At 37.3% G+C, this 20,161-nt stretch overlaps 1 long non-coding RNA gene across 10 annotated transcripts in view; it reads left to right on the forward strand.

Annotated features, from left to right (window-relative positions):
* Positions 1 to 4,945: 4,945 nt before the first annotated feature.
* The window catches only part of LOC110742632, a 288,855-nt gene continuing 273,639 nt past the window's right edge, over positions 4,946 to 20,161 (forward strand). For 2 of the 10 annotated variants that reach the window (XR_004182246.1, XR_002520504.2), the window contains exon 1: positions 4,950 to 6,147. This is a non-coding gene — a long non-coding RNA (uncharacterized LOC110742632). The other 8 variants (XR_002520507.2, XR_002520506.2, XR_002520505.2 and 5 more) reach the window with 6 other exon arrangements.

The following is a 20,161-nucleotide window of genomic DNA, read 5'->3' on the forward strand; positions in this document are numbered from 1 at the left end:
AAGAGAAGGGCAAAGGAATGGAAACTACCACCTTCAGAAGACCATGACGGTTGATGAAAATGGTGTGGGTGGGCAATAAGCACTCTGCATTTTTAAAGCAGTATTTCCAAATGTTGCATATTGCATTCTCTCTTAAATATACCTAATGTGCATTAAAATATTAAAGGTTCTGATATTATACTCTGTTTACTTTAGACCTTGCCAAATTTATCTGACCACTTACATTTAGGGACAGGGTATACATTATTATTTCTGGGAAGCAAAAACAAAGAAGAGGATGGCCAGAATAGCAGTACAGAAAAGCAACTGGCTGGCTGATAAGCTGCTGCCACTTTCCAGGGCATGAAGCAGAACCTCTGGGGTGGTGAGTAAGAATGATGGAACAGAAAGCCCCCATCCATGCAGAATAAGCAATAGCTTGCTGTTTAAGCTACATGTCTTGACTCTTGCTTATGCCTTGGATGGAGAAATGCAATGCCTGCAGAAGAGAAGCGTGGGAACAAAAGAATGAAATTCTGCTGCAGAAATTTGTCTCTAAGCGAGTAGCAGTTCTACTGAAACTATTCCAAAAAAAAAAAAAAAAAAAATGAGGTGGAGCAACTCCTTCCTAACTCATTCTTTGAAGCCAGCATCACTCCGATACCAAAAGCTGGCAAAGACACAATGAAAAAGGAAAACTACAGGCCACTATCCCTGATGAACATAGATGAAAAATCCTCAACAAAATACTAGCTAACCAAACCCATCAGCACATCCATAAGTTAATTCATGATGATCAAGTAGGTTTCATTGCTTGGATGCAAGGTTGGTTCAACATATACTAATCAATAAACGTGACTCATCATATAAGCAGAACTAAAAACAAAAAAGAATATGATCATCTCAAAAGACATTTAAAAAGCTTTTAATAAAATCCAACCTCCCTTCATGATAAAAAACCTTCAAGAACCTAGGCATCAAAGGAACATGCCTCAAAATAATAAGAGCCATCTATGACAAACCCACAGCCAACATTATACTGAGCAGGTGAAACTGAAAGCATTCCCCTTGAGAACTGGAATAAGATAAGAATGCCTACTCTCATCACTCCTATTCAACACTGGACTGGCAGTCCTAGGCAGAGTAATCAGGCAAGAGAAAGAAAAGGCATCCATATAGAAAATTAAGTCAAACTATCTCTGCTGATGATTTGATTCTATACTGAGAAAACCCTAAAGATCTGCCAAAAGGCTCCTGGAACTGCAAATCAGAATTACAAAGAGATATCACTTCTCCCCAGTTGAAATGGTTTTCTTTTCTTTTCTTTTTTTTTTTTTTTTTTTGAGATGAAGTTTCACTCTTGTTGCCCAGGCTGGAGTACAATAGTGCGATCTTGGCTCACTGCAACCTCTGCCTTTCAGGTTCAAGTGATTCTCCTGCCTCGGCCTCCTGAGTAGCTGGGATTTCAGGCATGTGCCCCCACGCCTGGCTAATTTTGGATTTTTAGTAGAGACAGGGTTTCTCCATGTTGGTCAGGCTGGTCTCGAATTCCCGACTTCAGGTGATCCAGCCGGCCTCCCAAAGTGCTGGGATTACAGGGGTGAGCCACCACGCTGGGCCTGAAATGGTTTTCATGCAAAAGACAGGTAATAACACATGCTGAAAAGGATGTGGTGAAAAAGGAACCCTCATACATTGTTGGTGGGAATGTAAATTAGTACGACCACTATGGAGAACATTTTGGAGGTTCCTCAAAAAACTAAAAATGGAGTTACCATATGATCCAGCAATCCCACTGCTAGGTATATAACCAGAAGAAAGGAAATCAGTATACCGAAGAGATAGCTGCACTCCTATTTGTTGCAGCACTGTTCACAATAGCCAAGATTTGGAAACTACCTAAATATCCATCAATGGATGTTGGATAAAGAAAATGTGATACATATACACAAAGGAGTACTATTCAGCCATAAAAAAGAATGAGATCCTGTCATTTGCAAAAACATGGATGCAGTTGGAGGTCATTATGTTAAGTGAAATAAATCAAACATAGACAGACTTCATATACTCTCACTTATTTGTGAGTACTAAAAAACAAACCAATTGAACTCATAGAGATAGAGAGTGGGAATGGTTAATGATTACAAAAAATATATATAGTTAGAAAGAATGAATAAGACCTAGTATCTGATAGCACAACAGGATGACTGTAGTCAACAATAATGTAATTGTACATTTTAAAATAACTAAAAGAGTGTAATTGGATTGTTTGTAACACAAAGGATAAATGCTTAAGGGAATGGATACCCCATTTTCTATGATGTGATTATTGTTTATTACATGCATGTATCAAAGCATGTCATGTACCCCATAAATATATACACCTACTGTGTATCCACAAACATTTTTTAAAATAATAAAAAATTTAAAAAGAACAAACCTGGAGGCATCACATTACCTGACCTCAAACTATACTATAAACCTACAGTAACCAAAGCAGCATGGTACTGGCATAAAAACAGACGCATAGACCAATGGAACAGAATAGGAAACCCAGAAATAAAGCTTTACACCTGAAGCCATCTGATTGTTTGCAGAGTTAACAAAAATAAGCACTGGGGAAAGGACTTCTTATTTAATAAATGGTGCTGGAAAAACTGTCTAGCTGTATGTAGAAGAATGAAACTGGACACCTACTTTTCTCCATATATTAAAATTAGTGAAAGATGGATTAAAGATTTAAATGTAAGGCCTCAAACTATGAGAATCCTAGAAAAAAACCTAGGAAACATCATTTCTGGATATTGGTCTTGGGAAAGAATATATAATGAAGTCCTCAAAAGCAATGACAACAGAAACAAAAATTGACAAGTGGAGTCTAACTATAATAAAGAGCTTCTGCACAGTGAAAGAAACCATCAAAAGAATAAACAGACAACCTGCAGAATAGAAGAAAATATTAACAAATGATGCATCAAACAAAAGTTTAATGTCTGGAATCTATAAGGAACTTAAACAATTGAACAAACAAAAAACAAATAGCCCCATTAAAAAATGGCCAAAAGACATGAACAGACACTTCTGAAAAGAAGACATACAAGCAGCCAAAAACATGTCAAAAAATGCTCAACATTACTATCAGAGAAATGTAAATCAAAACCACAATGAGATACTCTTCATACCAATCAGAATGGCAATTACTAAAAGTTCAAAAAACAACAGAAGCTGGTGATGTTGTGGAGACATCACCTCTTAACCTTTTCCAGCTAACTTAGGAATGTAAATTAGTTCGGTCACTGTGGAAAGCAGTTTGGAGATTTCTCAAACAACTTAGAACTACCATTTGACCCAGCAATCTCATTATTAGGTAAATGTCCAAAAGAAAATAAATCATTCTACCAAAAAGACGCATGTACTCATATGTTCATTGCAGCACTATTCATAAAAGCAAACATGGAATCAACCTAGGTGCCCATAAGTGGTGGATTGGATAAATAAAATATGGTATATTTATACTATGGAATACTATACAGCCATAAAAAGAATGAAATTATGTCCTTTGCAGCAACATGGGTGCAGCTGGATGCCATTATCCTAAGCAAATTAATGCAGGAAGAGAAAACCAAATACTGCATGTTCTCACTTATAAGTAGGAGCTAAACATTGGCTACTCATGAACATAAAGATGGCAACAATACACACCGGGGACTACTAGAGCAAGGAAGGAAGAAGGGAGGATGGGATGGGACGATGGGATAAGAGGGGAGGATGAGATGGGAGGATGGGATAAGGACTGAAAAACTACTGAGTACTATGCTCAGTACCTGGGTCATGGGAAAAATCATAATAAACCTCAGCATCATTCAACATACTCATGTACCAAATCTGCACATGTACCCCTGAGTCTAAAATAAAAGTGGAAATTATATAACAAGAGAAAATTTCCTTTAATCAGGGTTTAGAAGGGATTCTTCATTGCTTGTGTCCCTGTCCTAACTTTGACCCTTCTTTATATAAGAAAACAACAATTTAGCATTATATTTGTCATCCAAACCACCCCCAAGATAGGTAAGCATCTTAGAGAATCCATTTGCACTATTACGTCCTCTGCCATTGGGAGACAGGACATTTTCCCACATATGTATGGGAAAAACAGAAGCTTCAAGGTCGGGCTGATTCACGTTCAAATTCTGAATTACAATTTGCTAACTATCTGATCTTGGGAGAGATATTTCATTTCTTTAACATAACTTTCCTTCAAGTGAGGATGATGTTATATACTTCACCTATATTATCTTCACGTTTTCTTCACGGCCACCAGCCAAAAATATTACAATGTTCCATGAAGGCATTATGCTGAACGTTTTGCACATATTATCTTATTTAAATCTTTTACTAACCCAATGAAGTGGCTACTATCATTATCTACATTTTATAGAGGAGAAAACTAGTGCACACAGAAATGTTCCAAGGTCACATAGATATTAAGTGGTGGAGTTGGGAATTAGACTGTTCCTGAGTGTACTCTTGAGCACTATGCTATTCTGCCTATACGTGCAATTGCAGGAGAGGGATGGTGAAATGTAAATCACCTGTATGTCCCTAGCCATGTAATACTAATCTGTTGATGGTTAAGCTGGGTCCTGACAGCTCTAAGTCTCTGACTACTTACACTGAAATTCCAGTCCCTATCAAAGACCTCTCTGAGAACTCTTAACCTTTTCCGGCTAACTATTCTGATTACCAATTCTTTTTTGTTTGTTTGTTTGTTTGTTTGTTTTTGAGATGGAGTCTTATTCTGTCACCCAGGCTCTGGAGTGCAGTGGCACAAATTTGGCTCACTGTACCCTCCACCTTCAGGGTTCAAGCAATTCTTCTGCCTCAGCCTCCCTAGTAGCTAGGATCACAGGTGTGTGCCACCACGTCCGGCTAATTTTTGTATTTTTAGTAGAGATGGGGTTTCGGCATGTCGTCCAGGCTGGTCTCGTACTCCTGACCTCAAGTGATCTGCCCACTGATTATCAGCTCTTTGGATGGTCTCTAGCTCTCAAAGAGAATGGATCCTCCTCTGGCTTTACATAGTGGAGCCTGTAGCATATCTGACACTGAATTTAGTGATGCAGACCATTTAGCTCATTGAAACAATTTTTTTTTCCTTCCCCTTGCACAAATGGGCTGGATCTAGGTAACTTTCCATGTCCGTGTTCATTCTGAACTCTACCAACAATAGCATGACCTCTCTGACAATTCCTTGTCAGAGGAATTGAACCCCCCAAAACTGGTTTCAAACCAATCCCATAACCTCTATGACTTTTTCGATAAGATATTAGTAAAATTATTTCATAACTTGGTCAAAGTTGTTATAGGTTAAACCCTGTATATCTTAATTGCCCATCCAGCTCAATTAGGCCTTCAAGATGCCACATCCCCTATTATAGAAGAACTACTTAACTTCCTTCTCGGGGTTTACTGCTGAATCCAGCTCATCACAGAAGTTCTTTCTTTTGATGGTTTCTCTCTTAAAGTCACTAAAATCTTATACATTTTACCCTTTTCCTTCTGAATTGTTGAACCCCAATTGTGGATAAAACATAGTTCAAGTATAGCCTCATCTGGGGAATGTTCTTCATGTCAATTATGAATCAAAAATTTCAAATTGATATTCATAGGGAGATATTTCAAGTAATAAGACTGATACAACTAAATGTCAATTCTTGCCAAGCAAGGACTCTGATACACAAACATGTTAATAATTTCACAATGGAATGCTGGACCTGGCTTATACTGGCTCAGCAAATTGTGAAATTTTCAAAAAGTTTTGCAAACCAGTTGTTAAATCATTGATAGCTTAAAATCGACTATGGTGGGAGTGGGAGTATATGAGCTCTGTAAATTGGCAAACACTGCAAATCCCCTATGTGCCCCATCTCACCCCAAGATAACTAGTTAAACATTTCCCAGCACAACACTCTTTCTTCATCTTATTTTGTTGAGTGCTAACAGAAGTGGGTGGTGGCAAGTCACTCAAAGCTTTTAGTAAAGTGAGATGTTGAAATAGGACAAATCAGTAAAGACTCATACTTTCTCAAATCCAGCTGAGGAAATTCTGAGGAGCTGGGATTCTCTTTTAGCGAATCTAGTCCATCTTCTGATTCTCGTCATTACAGGGTAAGAATGTAGGTGAATGTTTTCTGGTTCGTTTAACATGTCAATTGGCAAAAAAATCTGAAACTAAGGATACCACTTAATTTTTGCAGCAATGACTTCAGTTGCTAAATATTTAAATGCTTGTTTTCTATATAAAAATTAATAGTTGATGTTAAAGAAATTAAGAGCCAAGATGTCTTATTTCAGTTTGAATATATATTAGCTTTAGAACTGGGCTTCTTAGCCCTGACTGCATATGAGAATCACCTGGGGAGATTCGAGAGCATACTATCATTAGGGGCCCCTCCCCCAGATCAATTAATTTAGATTCTAGAGGTGAGTCATGGCTACTGTTTAATAGAAAGTTCTCCAGGTGATTCCAATGCACACCATGATTAGAAGCAGCTGTGAAGGTTTTGGGACTTTGGATTCCTCCCACCTGATTGAAGGCAGTATATAATTACAAAGGCTGAGCTTCTGAAGGGTTGACATTTCCTTGAAGAAAGGAGATAAAACAGAACTGTAAGTGATTGGGATTTGATTTTGTTGCTTTTGTGTAATTTTAATAATGTATTCTTTATCACCAGCATATTTTGAAGTTGTAGTAATGGCACTCATGTAAAAATACTGGGAGCAACTAGAAATTTGAGGGAATCACTTGTGAACCAAATTTACTTGTTGAATGCAGAAATACATTCCAAGTGAGGAAGGGGCAGAATTTCTCTGATGGTATGTCCCAGATATTTCTCCATATCTGTGATATTCTTTCATTTAGAGAGACTGTTACACAGAGATGAAACAGTCATGTCTAGATTTGTGTTTTCCTTCTTGCAAAGTTTTTGTCACTTCTCTAATTGTGTTGCAAAGACACCTACATGCTTGTTATCAGGAAGTGTATTAAGGCAGCCTGTGCTTAAATGTGGGAAAAGCTATTTTAAACCCCAAATATGTTTAAATGTTTTTTTAAATCATAAACTTTAAGATAAGTGTGGGAATATCCAAAGAAGTTTTGATACTTTTCCATGATATATTAGCCCCCCTTTTAATAACAAACATAAAACTCTTTCAAAAATATTTTTGGTCCACCAATTTTATTGGACTATTAAGCTATTGAGTAACTCAGCATGTATTAGTTGATGTTGGCTTGCTATAAAGGAATGCCTGAGATTGGGTAGTTTATAAAGAAAAGAGTTTATTTGGCTAACAGTTGTGCAGGCTGTATAAGCATGGCACCAGCATTGCTTCTGGTAAGACCTCAGGAAGTTTCTACTCACAGTGGACGGCAAAGGGGGACCAGGCGTGTTGCATGGTAAGAGAGGGAGCAAGGGTTGGGGAGATGCCAGGCTCTTCAAACAACCAGCCCTCGCATGAACTTATAACCAAGGGGAGGGCACCAAACTATTCATGAGTGATCCACCCCCTTGACGGAAACACTCCCACTAGGGCCCACCTCCAACACTAGGGATTACATTTTCGTGACATTTGGAGGGAACAAATATCCAAACAGTATCACAGCACTAGATTCAAAATGATGTTTCTGATTTTTGCTGACTTCTTTCCTCAGAGATTTACTAACCATGAATTTCCAACTTTCAATATGATGACACAGTGACTGAGATTACAATCTGAGGATGATAAATTATCACCTAAAAAAAGATAGATTTTTAAAAGAAAAGACTGAAAAGTCAGAATAATATTAGAAATCTGGTCCAGATGATAAATGCTGAAATAAGAGATAGTTTTGCCACTTAATCATAATTATTTGAAAAGCCATAGAAAGGTTTAAATTGATTTCTTTATAAAAGCATTCTAATTTTTAAAATCCTCATTACATAATATTTATTTATATAAGATCTTAGCAATACAAGTTTCAAGAGTATGTTGAACTTTTATTTGATGAGCTTTCTCTGGAATTGACCTTTGTTTCCATTTTATCCTTGAATATGGGAGAAAAACACTTAATTGGCAAAAAAAGAAGATTTTCACAATAATACTTAATTATAAAAGCAAATGTATCTTAGTGCAATTATCGCATTCATTTCATGAATACTAAAGGGGTTAAAGCCAATTTAACTTTATGGTTTCTAAGATTAAGTGGTTTTCTATTAAGAAATTGGAATGTCACATTAAAATTCAGTTTCACTGAAAAGGGTCCAGAGCAGTTTTCAGAAACATAAAAAGTATTCCTACGTCTTACAGATTATTACTTTCAAACTTCCTCATAAAGAATATTGATACACATACGTGATAAGTATTGAAAATGATGCGGGCAACAGCTTTAATATTTGCAGGTTTCTTTTGGTCTCTATTCCTGAAATCACGTTGAATATGAATAATTATGACTCTTCTTTTATGAAGTTATTTAGTAAGGCTGAAAATTATGTGCCAAGTATGTGTCTAAGGAGACAAACCCATCTCAGTCTGAGTAATGACTAAGAAGACTTAAAAGTGTTGTTAGAAGTTGTGGCTCTGTTTACAAGAGAGCAAGCGAGCACATTTGAATGTCTGAACTGAGTGTATGTCTCAGCATTTTTTCCATTAAAATAACATAATTTTAATTCTCCAGTGTATTGGAAAGACCACTTATCTTGCCTCTCATTGCTGCAGAGAAGGAGAAAATTTAAAAGTCATTTACTACCACCAGCTAAGTCCTTTGTGCTCCATGTGTAGTAGAACAATTTCAATTAAGATGCTCAAAAAAATTTTAATGTAACACAGCAATAGGAATGCATCTTTCAGCACCATTCCAATGTCATTTTTTAGGCAACAGTTTGGAGTCTTTCCCTTGGAAAAATCAGAGTTCTTGGAAAGGAAACTCTATTGTACTCTTGCTCAATTTTATTTAATGACAGCATGATTTGGAGAGGCAAGAGGGCCTCTTTTTAAGACAAAAAAAAAAAAAGTTTAAAAACTTAGTGCTTTTTTTTTTTTTCCTTTTTGAAATGGAGTCTCACTCTGTCGCCAGGCTGGAGCACAGTGGTGTGATCTTGGCTCACTGCAACCTCCACCTCCCAGGTTCAAGCAATTCTCTTGCCTCAGCCTCCCGAGTAGCTGGCGCTTACAGGTGCCTGCCACCACACCCGGCTAATTTTTGTATTTTTAGTGGAGACAGGGTTTCACCATGTTGGCCAGGATGGTCTCGATATCTTGACCTCATGGTCCACCCACCTCGGCCTCCCAACATGCTGGGATTACAGGTGTGAGCCACGGCACCTGGCCTGGTTTTTTTGTTTTGTTTTGTTTTTTGTTTTTTTTTTAACTGTTTATTTCCATAGGATTTTGGGAAACAGGTGTTATTTGGTTACATGAGTAAGTTATTTAGTGGTGATTTGTGAGATTTTGGTGCACCCATCACCTGAGCAGTATAACACTGAACCCAATTTGTAGTCTTTTATCCCTCATTGCCCTCCCACCTTTTCCACTGAGTCCCCAGAGTCCATTGTATCATTCTTCTGCCTTTGCAGCCTCATAGCTTAGCTCCCACTTATGAATGAGAACATACAATGTTTGGTTTTCCATTCCTGAGTTACTTCACTTGGAATAATAGTCTCCAGTTCTATCAAGGTTGCTGCAAATACCATTAAATTGTCCCTTTGTATGGCTGAGTAGTGTTCCATCTTATATATACATACACCACAATTTCTGTATTTACTCATTGACTGATGGGCAATTGGGCTGGTTCCATATTTTTGCAATTGTGAATTGTGCTGCTATAAACATGCATGTGCAAGTATCTTTTTCGTATAATGGCTTCTTTTCCTCTGGGTAGGTAACCAGTAAGTGGGATTACTGGATCAAATGGTAGTTCTACTTTTAGTTCTTTAAGGAATCCCCACACTGTTTTTCATAGTGGTTGTACTAGTTTGCATTCTCACCAAAAGTGTAGAAGTGTTCACTTTTCACCCCATCCGCACCAAAATCTATTATTTTTTGATATTTTGAGTATGGCCATTCTTGCAGGAGTAAGGTTGCATTGCATTGTGATTTTGATTTGCATTTCCCTGATCATTAGTAATGTTGAGCATTTTTAATATGCTTGTTGGCCATTTGTATAGCTGCTTTTGAGAATTGTCTATTCATGTGCTTAGCCCACTTTTTGATGGGATTGTTTGTTTTTTTCTTGCTAATTTGTTTGAGTTCATTGTAGAGTCTGGATATTAGTCCTTTGTCGGATATACAGATTGTGAAGATTTTCTCCCACTCTGTGGATTGTCTGTTTACTCTGCTGACTGTTCCCTTTGCTGTGCAGAAACTATTTCATTTAATTAAGTCCCACCCATGTATCTTCATTTTTGTTGTATTTGCTTTTGGGTTGTGTGTCATGAAGTCTTTGCCTAAGCCAATGTCTAGAAAGGTTTGTCCAATGTTATCTTCTAGAAGTTTTACAGTTCAGGTCTTAGATTTAAGTCCTTGATCCATCTTGAGTTGATTTTTTAGTAAGGTGAGAGGTGAGGATCTAGTTTCTTACTGTTCATCCTAGCATGTTTGGAAGCATCCATGTCCTCTAACCACCAGATGCCAGTAATCGTCCTTTCACCTCAGCTGTGACAATGAAAAATATCTCCAGAGTTTGCCAAATGTCCCCTGGGAACAAAATTGTTTCCTTCCCCATCATTGAGAACCACTACTGTGGATTCTACTGCTTTGTGACATAATCATATATTTTCCAAAATGGGTATTAGAAAGTATAGATAATCAGCCCCATACCATTGATAATCCTTATGTGCAGTACCAAAGGAAGTACTTAAAAGAAAAAGCTGAGTTTTTTGCTCATTAAACTATGTTTATTGCTTATTAAGGGCAAGCTGTACTTGTAAGCATAGTGTCTCTGAGAAAAGAAGAGCATTGAACTTATACAGGGTTTAGGAAAGCAAGGAGTCCCTGAATCGGCAAATTTTGGTGTGAGTTGCATTGATCTAATAGATTAGGTCCAGTTTGTAACTGGTTCAGGTAGTTACTTATTGCTACAGCCAAAGAACAACCAATCATTTCCAAGTAGCATAGGAATATTTTGCTTTTAAAAGTATTATGCCCTAAAGTTTACGAAAATACTTTAAATGACAGAACAAATATTCCACTTCAATCTTCAGTGTCTGAAGACTGTGCAGAGTGATTACATAATACCTCCCAAAGTTGCACATACTTTTTTATTTTAAATGAATGTAATAGTTTTTACATTGATGGCATTATTAAACTGTTAATTGGGTTATCCATTATGTAAAGATATTACCAAATTACTGTTTATAAAATAAATAAGTTTTCACCACTTTCATGGTCTAAATCGTATGTGAAATTTAGTCTTAATTCTAATTCAGGTCAGGGTTATATAAGGCAAGGCAACTAAACGAAATGAATTTTCTTTTTCTTACTTGTTTGATGTTTACTATTTTATCTTATGACATACTTAGTGTATTAAAATAATCGAATGGAAAGAATGTTTCATGTTTCTCACTCCCTGGCTTATCTTTGTTGGGCAACATCACATTTTAATGATAAGAAATACTTTCCATATTTTTAGGGCGAGGTTTGCTAATGGTGGAAGCAAATGATGGAATGCTAATGATGGAAGACAACGGTCTGCCAAACTCTCTCTTGAGTAAAAAGAGGCAGTTAGACATAACTCTTAGCACTGATTTTTCTCAGGCAAAAATGATCAAGGGCTCTTTTCTTAGACTAGCGTTTATCACCATGTGATCCTTGAACCAGCAGCATCAACATCATCTGGGAACATGTTAGAAATGTAAATTCTCAGTCTGCCTTCCCCATATCCACCCCCCACCCCAGAAACTTCATACCCAGATGATTCTAATGCATGCTAAAGTTTGCAGACTACTTTCTGAAACTATAGAGAAGTTTATGACATCTGTCGTTGCTTTTATCTCTTCATTTCTCACTAGTTTATTAATCATTCAGATACTAGAAAATAAAATGAAATAATAGAAAGCACTTTCTTTCCTATAAACTTAATTCTGTCTACACTGTGATACTTTGCTGCATACAGCTAATTCTCAATTATTTGGATGGTAATTTATTTGGGTGGTGAATTACCAATCTGCCAGCAACCAGTTCTTGCTAGCAATTATGCTAGTGGAATATTACAATTAGTGAAAATTCGATCTGCTCCTTTACTGTTGCTACCTTTCATCTGCTTGCCACTATAAACTGGAGACATAGTCTAACCCAAGTTCCACATGATTTGGCCCCCTTGGTTTTATTTCCCATTATTCCCTAGCCTGGTTCATGTAGTGTTACTGGTGAGGGGTGGAGATTTGGTTTAGACTAGTTCATAACAATACCATACTTAGTTTCAACTGTATATCTTCATTCTTGTCCATAATTCCAGAAAGCCCTTTATCTCCCCTTGCCCCACCTCATTGAATTTCTCCCCATTTCCAGTGGGAGCTCAGCATGTAGGTTCCCATTTCAATGAGGAAACCAAGTCTAAGAAGGGTAATTAGAGCAAAGGCCCAACCATGAGGACTGACCAACTCAGTAAGAGAACATGGCCAGGCAGCAACCTGGTAGTAGGCTTCAAGGACTAGGGCCTCCATCTGGCAGTTAACTAGCTATAAAGCAACAAATATAGGACCTGCTGGCTGATAAGGATAGGCATGGTCAGAATAGACATGGGACAGGGAGGGACCTGGCCCTACAAGTTGAAGACATTTGTGAGTCCAGATGAGAGGGGACTGGGTAAGCCCTGTAAAGATGAGATCCAGACCCAAATTCTCCAAAACCTGTTCCTATATCAGTCGCATTTTCATTATTTTTCTCATTTGATCAAAACACGTTACACCTCACAATTTAGGACTTAGTAACCTCCTCTGTTTTTGTTGAGTGTCATTTTATAGTCAGCTTTAGGCACTAAAAGGCTTAATATCTGCATTTGTCATCTCAGGCTGTCATAACAAAACACCAGACTGGTGGTTTAAACAACAAAAATGTATTTCTCACAGATTTGGAGGCTGGGAAGTCTGAGATCAAGGTGCTAGCCAATTTGGTTCCCCAGCGAGGACTCTTCCTTGTTTACAGCCAGCTGCCTTCTTGCTGTGTCCTCACATAGTGGAGAGAGAGTGTGTGGAAGCATGCTTTCCTTTGTTTCTTCTTATAAGGATACTAATCCCTTTGTGAGAGCCTCACCTTCACGACCTCATGTTAACCCAATTAATTCTCAAATGCTGACCTCCAAATACCATCACACTGAAGGTAGGACTTCAACATGTGAATTTTAGTGGGTACACAATTCAGTTTGTAGTAGTCATTTTGAAGAAAAATATAGTTTTGTTTTTTTTTTTCCTTAGTGAGCTTTTGTAATACTAAGCACAAAGTAGGCAGTTAAATTTGCTGGTTATTTGATATTTGCATCCCATGTGCAATTGATGGCCACTGTTTTTTTTTTTTTTTAAAAAAAAGAACAAAAAAACAAAGAAAAAAACATTGAATACAATGCCTTTCTGTAAATTTGGAGATCTTGCCTCTTAAGGCTTCTTCTGTATGGATTAGGCATTTACTTGTCTTGTAATTCACGGTATTCAAGTTAGCCTTTGGAGAGGAAAAAAGGAGGCAGAAACAGTAGCACCTCTGAAAGCAGTTTTGTTAAAAGAGTCAGAGATTGCAGTACAGCTACCTTTAAGATCTGCCTGCAAATCTGAAATTAAAAGTAGATACATTGAGGGTTGTTGACTTTTAATCTAAAATAATACTTTCTTCCTGTGGCTTATTTACTCAGGATCTATAATGCCCCATTTCTTGTAAAGCATTCCACAGCTAAAACAAGTCAATTGAAAAACAACATTTACTGAGCTAACCCTAGATACCAGATTAACCCCACTATACTGATAACTAGCTGAAATTACCTCTTCTGGAAAACTCTCTTTGCTTAGGGTACAGGTGAGTACAGCAGTTATATTTGTTTGTTGTTGTTGTTTGTTTGTTTGTTTTCATTTATTTTATTTTCTTTGCTTTTTTTCTTTTTTTATTTTATTTTTTTTCCCATAAGTTATTGGGATACAGATGTTATTTGGTTACATGAATAAGTTCTTTAGTGGTGATTTGTGAGATTTTGGTGCACCCATCACCCAAGCAGTATACACTGCACCATATTTGTAGTCTTCTATCCCTCGCTCTCCTCCCACTATTTCCCCTGAGTCCCCAAAGTCCATTGTATCATTCTTATGCCTTTGTGTCCTCATAGCTTAGCTCCCACATATCAGTGAGAACATAAGATGTTTGGTTTTACCTTCCTGAGTTACTTCACTTAGAATAATTGTCTCCAATCACATCCAGGTCACTGCAAATGCTGTTAATTTGTTCCTTTTTGTGGCTGTGTAGTATTTCATTATATATATTATATATTCATTATGTATAATAAATAGAATATATATTTATTATATATTATATATGTTTATATATTTATTATATATTATATATTATGTATATTATACATTATATTTATATAAAATATATATTATATTTTAATGTAATATTTTAATTTCTATATTTATTTTAATATTTAGAAATTTTTATTTATAAATTTATAAATAAAATTTAAAAATGTATAAATATTTATAAAATTTATAATAGTTATTTTAATTTTATTATAGATAATATGTATTATATTTATATATTTATTATATATTATATGTTTTATATATTTATTATTTATATATTATATATATTTATATAATAAATATATAATATATAAAAATATATAATTATACAATATATAATAAATATATACAATATTTATTATATATAATGAATATATATACACACACACACATATTTATATCACAGTTTTTTATCCACTCACTCATTGATGGGCATTTGGGTAGTTTCCACAATTTTGCAATTGTGAATTGTGCTGCTATGAACATGCATGTGTAATTATCTTTTTCAAATAATGACTTCTTTTCGTCTGGGTAGATACCCAGTAGTGGGATTGCTGGATCAAATGGTAATTCTACTTGTAGTTCTTTGAGGAATCTCCACTGTTTTCCACGTGGCTGTACTAGTTCACATTCCCACCAGCAGTGTAGAAGTTTTCCCTGATCACTGCATCCATGCCAACATCTACTGTTTTTTGATTTACTGATTATGGCCATTTTTGCAGGAGTAAGGTGGTATTGCATTGTGGTTTTGATTTGCATTTCCTTGATCATTAGTAATGCTGAGCATTTTTTCATGTTTGTTGGACATTTGTATATCTTTTTTTGAGAATTGTCTATTCATGTCCTTAGCCCACTTTTGAGGGAATTTTTTTTTCTTACTGATTTGAGTTTCTGGATATTAGTCCTTTCTTGGATGTATAGATTGTGAAGATTTTCTCCCACTCTATGGGTTGTCAGTTTACTCTGCTGACTGTTGCCTTTGCTGTGCAAAAGTGCTTTAGTTTCACTAGGTCCCAGCTATTTATCTGTTTTTATTGCATTTGCTTTTGGGTTCTTGGTCATGAAATCCTTGCCTAAGCTAAAGTCTAGAAGGTTTTTCCAATGTGTTCTGCTAGAATTTTTGCAGTTTCAGGTCTTAGGTTTAAGTCCTTAATCCATCTTGTGTTGATTTTTTAATAAGGTGAGAGATGAGAATCCATTTTCATCCTCCTACAAGTGGCTAGCCAATTATCCCAGCACCATTTGTTGAAAAGGGTGTCCTTTCCCCACTTTGTATTTTTGTTTACTTTGTCAAAGATCAGTTGGCTCTAAGTATTTGGGTTTATTTCTGGGTCTCTATTCTATTCCATTGGTCTATGTGCCTATTTTTACACCCATACTGTATGCTATTTTGGTGACTATGGCCTTATAGTATAGTTTTAAATCAGGTATGTGATGCCTCTAGATTTTGCTCAGTCTTGCTTTGACTGTGCAGGCTCTTTTTTGGTTCCATATGAATTTTATAATTGTTTTTTCTAATTCTGTGAAGAATGATGGTTGTATTTTGGTAGAGATTTCATTGAATTTGTAGATTGCTTTTGGCACTATGGTCATTTCACAATATTGATTATACCCATCTTAATGAGGTTATTTGGATTTTCTCTCTTCTTTTCTTGGTTAATCTTGCTAATCTTCTATCAATTTTATTTATCTTTTCAGAACCAGCTTTTTGTTTCATTTATCTTTTGTATTTTTTGTTTGTTCGTTTGTTTCAATTTCATTTAGTTCTGCTCTGATCTTGGTTATTTCCTTTCTTCTGCTGGGTTTGGGTTTGGTTTGTTCTTGTTTCTCTAGATCCTTGAGGTGTGACCTTAGATTATCTTGTTGTGCTCTTTCAGACTTTTTGATGTAGGTATTTGGGGCTATGAACTTTCCTATTAGCAGCACCTTTGTTGTATCCGAGAGGTTTTGATAGGTTGTGTCATTATTTTCATTCAGTTCAAATAATTTTTTAATTTTCATCTTGATTTTATTTTTGACCCAATGCTCATTTAGGAGCAGGTTATTTAATTTCCATATATTTGCATGGTCCTGAAGGTTCCTTTTGGAGTCGATTTGCAGTTTTATTCCACTGTGGTCTCAGAGACTGCATGATATAATTTCAATTTTCTTAAATTTATTGAGGCTTGTTTTATGGTCTATCATATGGTCTATTCTGGAGAAAGTTCCATGAGCTCTTGAATAGAATGTGTATTCTGCAATTGTTTGGTGAAATGTTCTGTATATATCTGTTAAGTTCATTTGTTCCAAGGAATAGTTAAAATCCACTGTTTGTTGACTTTCTCTCTTGATGACCTGCCTAGTGCTGTCAATGGAGTATTGAAGTCCCCCACTATTTTCTAGGTCTATTAGTAATCTCATTTTCTAATTTTCTAGGTCTATTAGTAATCGTTTTATAAATTTGGGAGCTCCAGTGTTAGGTGCATATATGTTTAGGATTGTGATATTTTCCTGTTGGACAAGGCCTTTTATCATAATATAATGTCTTTGTCTCTTTTAACCACTTGCTTTAAAGTTTGTTTTGTTGGATATAAGAATAGCTACCCCTTCTTGCTTTTGGTGTCCATTTGCATGAAATGCCTTTTTCTGCCCTTTACTTTAAGTTTATGTGAGTCCTTATGTGTTAGGTGGGCCTTCTGAAGGCAGCAGATAATTGGTTGGTGAATTCTTACCCATTCTGCAGTTCTGTATTATCTTTTAAATGGAGCATATAGGTCATTTAAATTCAGCATTAGTATTGAAAATGTGAGGTACTGTTGCATTCTTCGTGCTCTTTGTTGCCTGTGTACTTGGCTTTCGTGTGTATATTTTTGCTTTTGCTTTTTAACTTCTGTTTTTGTATTATAGGTCCCATGTGATTTATGCTTAAAGAGGTTCTTTTTTGGTGTGTTTCCAAGATTTGTTTCAAGATTTACAGCTCCTTTTAGCAGTTCTTGTAGTGGTGGCTCGGTAATGGCGAATTCTCTCAGCATTTGTTTGTCTGAAAATGACTGTATCTTTCCTTCACATTAATGATGCTTAGTTTCGTTGAATATAAAATTCTTGACTGATAATTGTTTTGTTTGAGGAGGCTGAAGATAGAGCCCTAATCCATTCTAGCTTGTAGGGTTTCTATTGAGTAATCTGCTATTAATCTGATAGACTTCCTTTGTAGGTTACCTGGTGTTCCTGTCTCACAGCTCTTAAGATTGTTTACTTTGTCTCAACTTTGGATAACCTGATGAAAATATGCCTAGGTGAAGATCTTTTTGGGATGCATTTCCCAGGTGGTTTTTGTGCTTCTTGCATTTGAATATCTACGTCTCTAGCAAGGCCAGGGAAGTTTTCCTCAATTATTTCCCCAAATATGTTTTCCAAGCTTTTAGAATTATCTTCTTCTTCAGGAACACTGATAATTCTTAGATTTGGTTGCTTAACATAATCCCAGGCTTCTTGGAGGCTTTGTTCATAAATTCTTATTCTTTTTTCCTTCTCTTTGTTGGATTGAGTTAATTCAAAGACAAGGTCTTTGAGCTCTGAATTTCTTTCTTCTACTTGTTCAATTCTACTGCTGAGACTTCCCAGAGCATTTTGCATTTCTAAAAGTGTGTCCAAAGTTTCCTAAATTTTTTATTGTTTTATCTTTAAGCTATGTATTTCGTTGAATATTTCTTCCTTCACTTTTTGTATCATTTTTTTGGATTTCCTTGCACTGGGCTTCACCTTTCTCTGGTCCCTCCCTGATTAGCTTAATAACTAGCCTCCTGAATTCTTTTTTCAGGTAAATCAGGGATTTTTTTCTTGGTTTGGATCCTTTGCTGTTGAACTAGTGTGATTTTTTGGGAGTGTGGAAGAGCCTTGTTTTATCATATTACCAGGGTTGTTTTTCTGGTTCTTTCTCATTTGGGTAGGCTCTGTTAGAGGGAAGGTCTAGGACTGAAGGCTGTTGTTCAGATTCTTTTGTCCCACAGGGTGTTCCCTTGATGTAGTACCCTTGCCCTTTCCCTATGGATGTGGCTTCCTGTGAGCCAAACTGCAGTGGTTGTTGTCTCTCTTCTGGGTCTAGCCATGCAGCAAGTCTACCGAGCTCCAGGCTGGTACTGGTGGTTGTATGCACAGAGTCCTGTGATGTGAACCATCTGTGGGTCTTTCAGCTGTGGATACCAGGGTCTGTTCCAGTGGAGGTGGCAGAGGTGCGATGAATGAATTCTAAGAGAACTCTTAGCTTTGGTGGTTTAAGGCTCTATTTTAGTGCAGGTTGACCTCCTGCCAGGAGTGGCGCTTTACAGAAAGCATCAGCTGTAGTAGTGTGAAGAGAGATGGGTGGTGGGCGGGGCCCTAAAACTCCCAAGATTATATGCCCTTTGTCTTCTGCTACCAGGGTGGGTAGGGAAGGACCAGCAGGTGGGGGCAGGGCTAGGCATGTCTGAGCTCAGACTTTCCGTGGGTGGGTCTTGCTTCGGCTGCTGTGGAGGTTGGGCATGAGAGTCCCAGGTCACTGGAGTTGTGTACCTAGTAGGATTATGGCTGCCTCTGCTGAGTCATGCAAGCTGTCAGAAAAGTAGAGGAAAGCTGGCAGTCACAGGTCTTACCCAGCTCCTGTGCAAACTGAAGGGCCGGTCTCACTCCCACTGTGCCCCCAGCAACAGCCCCAAGTCTGTTTCCAGGTGGAGGGCTAGACCGGCTTGAAAACTTGACTGAGGCTATGTGCTTCCCAGCTGCAAAAGAAAAGAGCTTTCTTCCCCCAACTGTGAAGTCTGCACACAAGATTTGCTCCCCTCCCCCGCCCCCCCCCCCCATCCCCCCACCCCCCCTCCCAGTTCTGGCCAGGAAGCTTCTCATGCCTATTCAAATTGTTACAAAGTTCAGCTAGGGAATTCCTTCTCCCTGTGGAGTTTTATCCCCTGCTCCTCTGGCCATCCTCCCCATGGATCCATCCCTGTGGTACCAGGCAGGAATGGGCTGCTTGGGGACCCAGGGAGCTCCCAGGGCCTTTCTGCTCCTTCCTCTACCCCTGTATTTCGCTCTACTCTCTGACTTGACTCAGCTCCAGGTAAAGTCGGAAACTTCTCCCACAAACAGACCTTCAGCTTCTCCAGTGGGTGTGTGTGTTAGGGAGAGGAAGGTCTCCCTTTCCCACTTCCGCAGTTGGGGGACTCACAGTATTTGGGGTATTTCCTGGGTTCTGCAGGAGCAGTCCATTTCCTTCAGAGGGTCTGTGGTTCCTCTCGGGATTTCTGGTTTGTTCCTGCAGTCAATCTGGAGCTAAAATTCACAACATGAGCCTCCGCATGCTGCTCTGTCTGAAGCTGCAGTCTAGTCCTGCCTCCCGTCCGCCATGATCGCTGGAACAGTTTGAACATATGAACCAAACCATACAATTTGGAAAGGAAGAAAAAAAAAAAAAAAGGTCTGCAAAGAGTCCTTCCTTTATACTAAAAGGAACATAAATTTCTCTTGCTACCTGTTTCTGCATTTCAGGAGAAAAACATGAATTCTCTCTTTGTGCTCCAGGGTGTACACTTAGCTCATCATATACTGGAGCTCTACTTTCCCTTTAAATATGAACTATGGATTTTTGGACAAAAGTCATAAAAATTCTACCAGATTAATACAGAATTGCAGAT

Source organism: Papio anubis, chromosome 2 (genome assembly GCF_008728515.1).
Source record: "Papio anubis isolate 15944 chromosome 2, Panubis1.0, whole genome shotgun sequence".
Classification (NCBI taxonomy): domain Eukaryota; kingdom Metazoa; phylum Chordata; class Mammalia; order Primates; family Cercopithecidae; genus Papio; species Papio anubis.